This window comes from Hibiscus syriacus, unplaced genomic scaffold (assembly GCF_006381635.1).
Source record: "Hibiscus syriacus cultivar Baekdansim isolate YM2019G1 unplaced genomic scaffold, ASM638163v2 tig00110160_pilon, whole genome shotgun sequence".
Lineage (NCBI taxonomy): Eukaryota > Viridiplantae > Streptophyta > Magnoliopsida > Malvales > Malvaceae > Hibiscus > Hibiscus syriacus.
Window position 1 is genome coordinate 1,469,239 of NW_024062608.1, and position 9,404 is coordinate 1,478,642.

Genomic DNA, 9,404 nt, shown 5'->3' on the forward strand with positions numbered 1-9,404 from the left:
TAAATATTTGGGTATACACTCAATTAATCTTATGTTTATTTTATTATACTTCTTAATGAATATGTTTGTTTTATATTTTTGTTGTTTATGTAATATGTGAGGTTTCTTTTAAGTTGATATGAGTTGGTACAAACAAGTACAAAATAGGTGGTAAATAACCAAATAAGTAGTGGGTATGAGATAAATTTGATAATGTACCTACGTAAACGAACGTGCATTTAAAAATTTTACTTTTCATGAATGATGAATACAAAAATAGTATAAGGGTACAAGAATGTTATATCCACACCCGCACTGCTCATTTGTCATCCTAATAACCCTGTATTATAAGATACGATTTGATTGCAATGTAATGCACGATTAACAAGGCGACCAAGCACTTGGTGAGAAACATTTTGACCTAGTTTTGAAGGGAATGACCGGATCCTTGACTGGGATTTGTGCCTAAAATTGTTTGGTGGGCGGGGTTGGGTCCCTCTCCTACTACCGCTCTTGGTGGTGGTGCTGCTGCTGCTGGTGGCGACTGCGTGTTGACAACAGCTGCTCTATTGACGTTAAGTCACTTATTTTGTGACCAACAAGACTCCTAGTTTCCTCTTCATATTTTAATCTATACCCGGATATAACTCCTAAACATATTTACGGTGAATGCAACGTCTTGCAATTCTAAAACACTATTTTAGTACAGGGCAAACTTAAAAATTTAAAACCACTCTTTTAGAGTGAACAATTGACTCGCCTTTTTCTTCTTCATGAGCTCACGTGTGCAAGCTGTCTATTTAAGGGACCTTTTTCCTCTTCATAAGCTCACATATACAAGCTGTTTATATGATCAAACAAAATTCAAATCAACAAAATAAATGTTACAGTGCTCAATCACCTGACTATACAGCATGTTGAAATTTGAAGCACCATGCCTTTGTTCAGGGCGGCCATCAAACAGGGTGAATGTCCGTCTGGTTAGCTTTGGAAATCAAAATTAGCTGAAGATAGTATCCACACCATTCATTTTTCTTAGTAGTCGGCATGAAGGAAACTTTCATACTCTGTTCCACTTAGTGTCCTGTTCACATCATCCCAGTTCTTCACAAAACCCGATAATGGACCTTCATGTATCTTAACCTGGTGACTTATTAATTCCATCTCTGGAATCCCTAGAAACTCTTGAACGTCTTTTAGTTTCTGCAACAAGCATGATAAACAACAACATTGAGCGGATAACAGAATGAATTACTAAAAGGATTAGTGACAGGTGAATATCTTAGCCTTCTGTTCACAACAAGATCCTCATAGTACAAAACCATGTGACGAGTGCTGTTGAAGTATTCTAAAGCCTTGACAGTAGCCGATCCTACTTCTTTCAGATCACTATTAAAGATGTAAAATTGATTACCAGCTTGTAACTTGAAAGAGCAGCGGCCTAAATTAAGAAACAAGTTCAAGATTGACGACCGAGGAAAAAGGTGAAATGTGAAGGAATAAGCGAATCAGATTGAGAGGAGAGAGAGAGAAGGGGGGTTCAGACAGAGACCTCTTGATGTGAATGAACATGAGACTTGTGGGTTCCATTCAATAGCTTAGCATGGCGATCATATGAATTGGCAAGCACTGAAACCATCCTTCGAAGCAAATTCCTTCGGAAGAGAAATATGGCAGCAACGCCCCGTTGTTTGAAGTATTCCACGATTTCTTCATGGTGCACCATCAATCCCTACATAACAATAAATCTATGGTTAAGCTATTGACCATCAGGCAGCTACTGAAAGGCAAATAATCTCCATCCATCACTGAGGTTACGACCAATCAACCATCTTAATTGCAATCTTTTGCATTTTTTAACTAAAGTAAATCACTGTAATATGAAGAAGTGAAAATCAGATATCTAGAAATAAGTACAGTTTTCTCAGCCGATCCAAAACAAGCATTATTCAATGACAATCCAAATTCCCTTGGCCAAAGCCTTAACAATTCTTTTTTCCTTTAGAAGGGAATTTATCGAATTTTTTAATTTATTAGAAAACAAGAATTAAGACAGACCAAACACAAACATCAATGAACTTAGATGCCTTAAGTGAAACTGTTAATACATCATGCCAATACAAAATCGACTATTAGCTTTGATCCTTTCTCATACAATTGGAACAGCTTGATAAACGCCATGACTTTCTAACTTGAACTTCAAACAATATCTAGGTCAAGAGTCAAGACAAAAGAACAATGGTTCTTGAATATTAATTTAGCTTGAAAATCGTGTCCAGCACATATTTAGACATCGATATGGACATGTCCATATCTAACATTCACACCAAATTCCAAGTAACCTAACAAACAGAAACTAGAAAGATATGAGTCCGGCATCTATAAGAATCAAATTTCAAAGTTCTACGGCAGCTTGTAACAGCTAATAATGATATTTCAACCAAGAATGAAACTAGAGATCTTGACCACATAGCTGATCTATAATAACGGCCACCACAGTTCCAAGTGCAATCATAACCACAAATTTCCACCATCATAAACTACACTCTTTTACCTGATTTAGCATCCACTTGAAGCCAACAGCGGCAGAGCACTCATTCTTGGAAGCGCTATTGAGCCAATCTAAATTGTAAACTTTCTCCAAAGTTTGTATAATGGTAGAAATATTTTTCCTCCTCTCCATAACAGAGAATATCTCCCCATTTGAGCTAACGTTAACATGACTATTTAACAATGTCTCAAACCATCCACTTCCCGACCTTTGTATCGACAATATGACAAAGAACCTCACCAGATTCTGTGTACATTCACCCCTGGAAAAGGATCAAAGCAGCAAAACTTAAGCATGAAAATTTGGCTAAACCCAAAATCATAACAAACAAAACATGTTCAAAATAAAAGGAAATTTAGGTTACCTGCTAAAGGTTTCGGGTTTCGGGTAATGTAATGTAGGAATTTGAGGTTCTAGTTGTGCAGCAATGTTAGTATCTGGAGATGGCCTCCCAATGACTTGGATGTTCATCTTGGTTACAGTACTTATTTGCTTCCTACAGATTGTACAGATATAAACACCACATACCATAGCAAACAACAACACTATTGTCCTCAAGAACAGTGGAGATTTCTTAGAAGGCTTTATAATGAGAGTATCCTGCATTGAAAACGAGAGCATACATAACCAAATTTATCATCAAATCGAATGAGATTGCCAAAAAAAAATTAAAAAGGACTGGCAGTTTCTAGAGGAAAACAAAATATTATGCGAAATGTTTCAAATGATAAAGAAACAGGGAAACAGAATAGTAAAGTTAAAACAGTTGTTAGTTTAGTAATTTACCCTGAAATTGTAATTTTTCTTTTACAAAAAGGTCCTTAAACAGGAAAGGAAATTTAAATGCAATGTTGGTTTTGAACAGATTAAAAGATCAAATTTAGAGCATAAGAATAAATGAAAAGAAAACCCAGATCCAAACATACAAAGAGGTAAACAAAGCATTAACCTTCAAATCCACCAGTATTGAGTAACAACTTGAGAACAAAGAAAAATTAGACTAGGAAATCAAGAAAAACAAAGATTTTCTTGGGAAAAATGTCCAGCTTTTAATACCAACCGACACAACTCAGGGTCATTTAACTAAAATTTGAGTCTTTTTTAAGCATTGCAAAAAAATAAACAGAAGTTGAAGATAAAGGGTACCTTGTTAAATACACAGATATACTCGGCCATTGCTATTTCTGCAGAAGCTGAAGCAACTCCAGAAGAGAAAAGAGCAAGAGATTTGAGTGTCTCTCTCTGTGTGTATATAATCACAAAGACCAAGAATAAGAGGTTTGAAAATCCACTTATTCTCCTTCAGATTCTCAGCTACTAAAGAAACCCCAAAGAAAAGCTAAAACCAAAGAGCATAAGAGAGAAGAAGAAGCCAAAGAGAAGAGGCAGTAAAGTATTTGTTAAGCTTCTTTCTTTTGTGCCTCGTGGGACTGGAAACAATGGCCCGAAAGTTAAACAGGCAAACAGCTGTTTTGTTTATAAAACTAGTTTATCAAAAAATTGGTTTATTAATACAAGTCTACACAGACTGCAGAAGTACAAATAATGGAAAATTATTGTACGAACAAAGGACAGATGCTTGAACCAAATATGGTAAAGGCCCCCATGAAAATACGAAGCTCGAATATAATCAAAACACTCGGTCTTATGCCGGGTCAAATCAAGTGGATGCTCCCAAAATTGTAATAGAAATGTCACGAGCACAATTTATTGCTATAAGTTATTAACATTTTTTAAAAAACATTATTGTATAAAGGCATGAATTATCCAATGTTTATGACTTTGACCATTATTTGTTGATTATTAATCTTCTTTTAAATATTTTGTTGGAATGGTATTTCCTTCCCTGATGATTCAATCTTTGAATGTTTCAAAAGTTGTAAAATCCATTCAATTTTGTTTGTTGGGAAAATAATTGGAATGGGTTAGGGATTTGTTGATATGTCTTTTATTCATAGGAACCATGTTTAATTAGCCAGTAGTAGACTTACAAGATAATATTTGTTTAACTAATCATAATGATTAATGCTATTTGTTTAACTAATCATAATGATTAATGCTATTTGTTATTCATCATGACACTTGCTAAATAGATGTCTTAACCAATTTTCTCTTTAAATTTGCAAGTTCAATACTAAATGGGTAAATGTTAAAATATTTTGTTTAATGACCCCCCCCCCCAAAAGGGATATAATGACAAAAGGGTAAACGTTTGGGTTAACTCTACTATTATAACTATTTTGTTAATTTATAAAAGATATTGTGGTATTAAAACTAATTGATTAAAAAAGTAATTAATTTTTTTGCAAAAATTTTTAAGTTTATTTTAATAAATTGAGAATGTTAAGCTTTTATTTAAAAACTTTTAAAGAATAAACTTATTTGAACAAACGATGAAATATTAAATTTATAATACCTACGAAGATTGCCTTTGAAATTTTTAAAATCACCAACCAAGGTCTTCAAACAGATTTCTCCATCCACTAGAACCTTAACTGGCCTACATCATTTGAAAACATGCGTATAACGAACTAAAGCGTATAAATAAAATTAAAAAAAAAATTAATATGGTCATGTGATGAGCTAAAATGAAATTCAAGGTCTAGCGATAAATCAATATAGACTATCAGACTACAACTAGTTATAATGATCCTCGGTTGACATACACACACTAAAGGCTATTACAAATATCTCGATCAAGACTGAAAGAGGGGATGAACCACCTACAATTACAATCGGTCTTCCTTGAATCTCTTCTTCCTCATGATGATCTACTCTCCTCTTCATCCAAATACCAAAAATGAACCGGCAATTACTAAATATCTTTATCATCCTCAACAAAATCTTTTCAAATGTTTTGAAAAGTTATATAATATTTAACAAATCTAAAGATGAGTTCTTATTTGATATTTTTAATTATAATAAATCGTATATCAATTAGGTTTATAAAATAATTGTTATTGGTAGAACTTTGATAAATCTCAGCGTACACATTGACTTAAAAAAGTTCCTTCACTGAAAATGTAGAAGTTATCTTTTATTTTAGGGAACAAATAATGCCTCCGAGTTTTGAACTCATTATTGAATTTTTTTTTTAAATATATATAACATTAAATAAATTTAAAGCTTATGATCATAAATAAATAAACTTGAATATATTTTTTGTTAATCAATCTTTTTTTAAAATTCTAACAAAGCTAAAGTAATCTAATCCAGCTAATCAGTGTAATTTCAAACAGCCTGCTCTGAGTGTGTGTGTGTGTATATATAAATATATATGGGGTATCGGCACCCATGTTCTGACGCATGCAAATGGAATGGCCATCATTAACGATGATGAGTTGTTCTTCTGTTTTTTCCATAAAGGAGTTGTAGGAATTTCATGAGTGTTGTTTATTCCATTTTTTTTTATTTTGCTTTTCTTATCTTCGTCTAAACGATAAAACGATGAATCAAAATAGTTTTAATACCATTAATTCTCACATACAAATCATTTTATGATAAAACTACAATACAAATGATTAAAATATAATTTTAAAAAATTAAGTGTTTAAAATAGATTAAAAAAAGGTGAAATGAAGCAAATGCAACGGTCTCTTTTGGCAACCCATCCATTTCATGAGTGTTGTCAAACCTTTTTTCTTTTCTTTCCTCCCCTTTAAAATTGAAGCTTCAAGAAGTGTCCCAACTAAGTATGGGCATGCGATCCGAATCCAACGGATTCCACCCAGGTCGGATATTTTAAAATAAGTTTAGGTTTGGGTCGGTCGGGTCGAGTTTAGGGTGAAACATACCCCATCCGACCCGAACCAAAAAAATATATAATTTCACATTATATATTTAGATATATTTAGAAATAATTACAATAATACCCCTCTACACATTATTTTTTTCAATTAATTCATTGTTTTTATTGAATAAAAATAATATTTTATTATTATTTCGGGTCGGATGGGGTCGAGCCGGATTTTTAAGTTATATATCGGGTCGGGTTTGGGTCGGGTGAAATCTTGTTTTGATCAGGTCGGGTCGGGTCTCGAGTGAAGGATTCCTTGTTCTCGGGTCGGTGAACAAAAAATACGACCCAACCCGACCCATACCCATCCCTAGTCCCAACCCAACATTATTTATGATCACAAAAACCATTTATATATAAAAATAAATAAAGATTTGATATCGAATGTCTGCCGACGTAATCCCCACGACATCTATACTTGCAGCATCTAAGAGTTTTTAACATTTTTCATATGTATCGTTTCCAGAAATCGTTATTTAAGGACCGGATTTAATTTATTTGATTTTTGGGATTATAAAAATTGAGATGGTGAGACATCAATAAGGTTGTATAAAACAAAACATAATTAAGTAGACGCATCCCATTGTTGTCTATGAGAGATTCTATCAAAATTTATGGCATTTTGGACATTGGCTTGAATTATAAATTTTAAACCATATACGGAGCAACTAATATGAGACATTTGTATAGATAGATGTTAATAATAATAAAAAATAACAACGTTTGATGCTTGTTTTTGTCGATGAAATGCATTCTTCAACGCTCAATAAAAGAGACAAGTTGGATACAGAGCCATCACATATATTTATTTACTTTGCTTAAAAAAACGTAAAAAACAGAGAGAGAAATACTACAAGTATTTATTACTACTACAATAATTTTTTTATTAAGTTAAAGTGATTATAGAGTAATATCTATTAGAAATGCTCTTAACTATTTAAAAATGAACATTCTTTTTTACTGTAAGAGTATGTTTTATTCATGGAATGTAAGATTAACTTTGAGAATAAGATTATCATAATATTATATTACTCTGAGAATGTTATATTATCCTGTTTGGTTTGCTTAATAGAAATGTAAGATTATATTGTTTGGTTGGAGGAATATAAGATTACTTAGATGTATATTTTATCAAATTATCATTGTCATATATATATATATATATTAACAAGTAAAATTTTAATATTAAATTATAAATATTTGAATGAAAACTCATAAAAATATTTTAATTATTACACAATCTAAGTTTAAAGAAAAAAATAAATTTAACATATAATTAATATAATTAGTATATCAAACTTATAATTTTAAATAATTTTCATAAGTATCATATTTATTTATATAAAATATAATATAATATCAAAAATAATATTATGATCTTGAGTGGACAAATATATTATTTTTTAATATATAAGATCTATTTTTTAATAACTAAAAATTAAATATTATTTTAAATAATTATATTTTTATAATAATAATATTTTAACCTCATAGAATTATAAAATAATTAATATATTAAATATTAAAAATATAAAATATAAAATAATTTTAACTATCAAATTTATTAATATTTTATTAAATTAAACTCTTTGTATATTATTATTTTAAGTTTATAAGCTTGAGTAAAGCACGAAGAATAATAATTGAGAACAATTCATATGGATAAAATTAATATTTCAAGGGTATTTATATCTTAAGTAGTGAAAATTATTTATTACCTAAAAATTTGAAAGTAATAACATCCTCATCATTTTAACCTAAAAATATTACTATTAATAATAAATTATTATCTGATAATGATATTTTCCATGAACAAAGATATGCCAATGATAGTAACCTTCTGAAATTTTACTTTTTGTAATAATATCTACAGCCGATATATAAATCGAATAAAATAGTATTGTTTCTTGATAAAAAAATAATAATAAACAAATAAATCATCAGACTTCTTACCACCAGCAAGTGTGTTTTTTTTACATCACATGTAAATATCTATGCAAATATTTGCTGGATTACTGTCTCAGCATTTCCATTGTATTGTGCTAGAGATGGATTGCATCAGCCCTTGGCAATGCCAGAAATTCCTGCGGCACATTCACATAATATCACACCATTGTACTAATTGTCCAACGTCTAACTGTAAACGAAAATAAATTAGACGAGCTAACTCTTCACCTAGCTTTGAAAAGATGAGGATATCACGAGTTGAGCTTAGACCTGTAAACGAACTGAACGCACACGAACGGAGGTATGTTCATGTTCGTTCATTAAGGAATATAGCTTGTTCATGTTCGTTCATTTAATAAATAAACGAATATAAACGAACACGAACGAACGAACATAAACAAACACAATAAACGAACAACACAAACATAAAAAAAAACTTATTCGAACACAACAAACGAATATAAAAAAAGTAAACAATAAGAATAACAACTTAAAATTCATTAATATAACCTGCAACTTTAGAGTTAATTTGTTCGAATACGACAAAAACATACATAAATCATAAATAAGCTATATGAACATAATAAAGTCTTAAAGTTAATTTGTTCAACAAAACAATCTTCTTAAAATCCAAACAACTTCAATAATCTTTGTAACATATTCAACTTGCCCTCTGTTCGAACATAAATGAACGAACATAAATTAACATAAATAACGAACATAAACGAACATATAATCGAACGTTCACGAACATAAATGAACGAACGAACCCTTTGTTCATGTTCGTTCATTTAATTAAACAAACGCAAAATTTTGTTCATGTTCGTTCATTTAATAAATAAACGCACGTAAACGAACTTCCCGCCGCACGGTTCATGAACTATTCGCTGAACGTTCAGTTAATTTAAATGTCTAGTTGAGCTTGTAACATAATAAAACAAATGCTTTTATCATTTTGGTTAAAATACTGTCCATGTCCCTGCACTCTTCTTATATTTGGAATCTAGTCCTTTTATTTTTAGGAATTTGATCCAAAATAACTTATAATATATGATTTTAACCAATTTTTTTTTGGTTTGCAAAAATAATTAACGAATTCACAACTCAATTTCGAATTCGCAACACGAAAGT

General features: G+C 30.9%; 1 pseudogene; it reads right to left on the bottom strand.

The window, feature by feature from the left end:
• Window positions 1–382: 382 nt before the first annotated feature.
• On the bottom strand, window positions 383–4,142 carry LOC120216379 (annotated as a pseudogene).
• Between the last annotated feature and the right edge of the window lie 5,262 nt (window positions 4,143–9,404).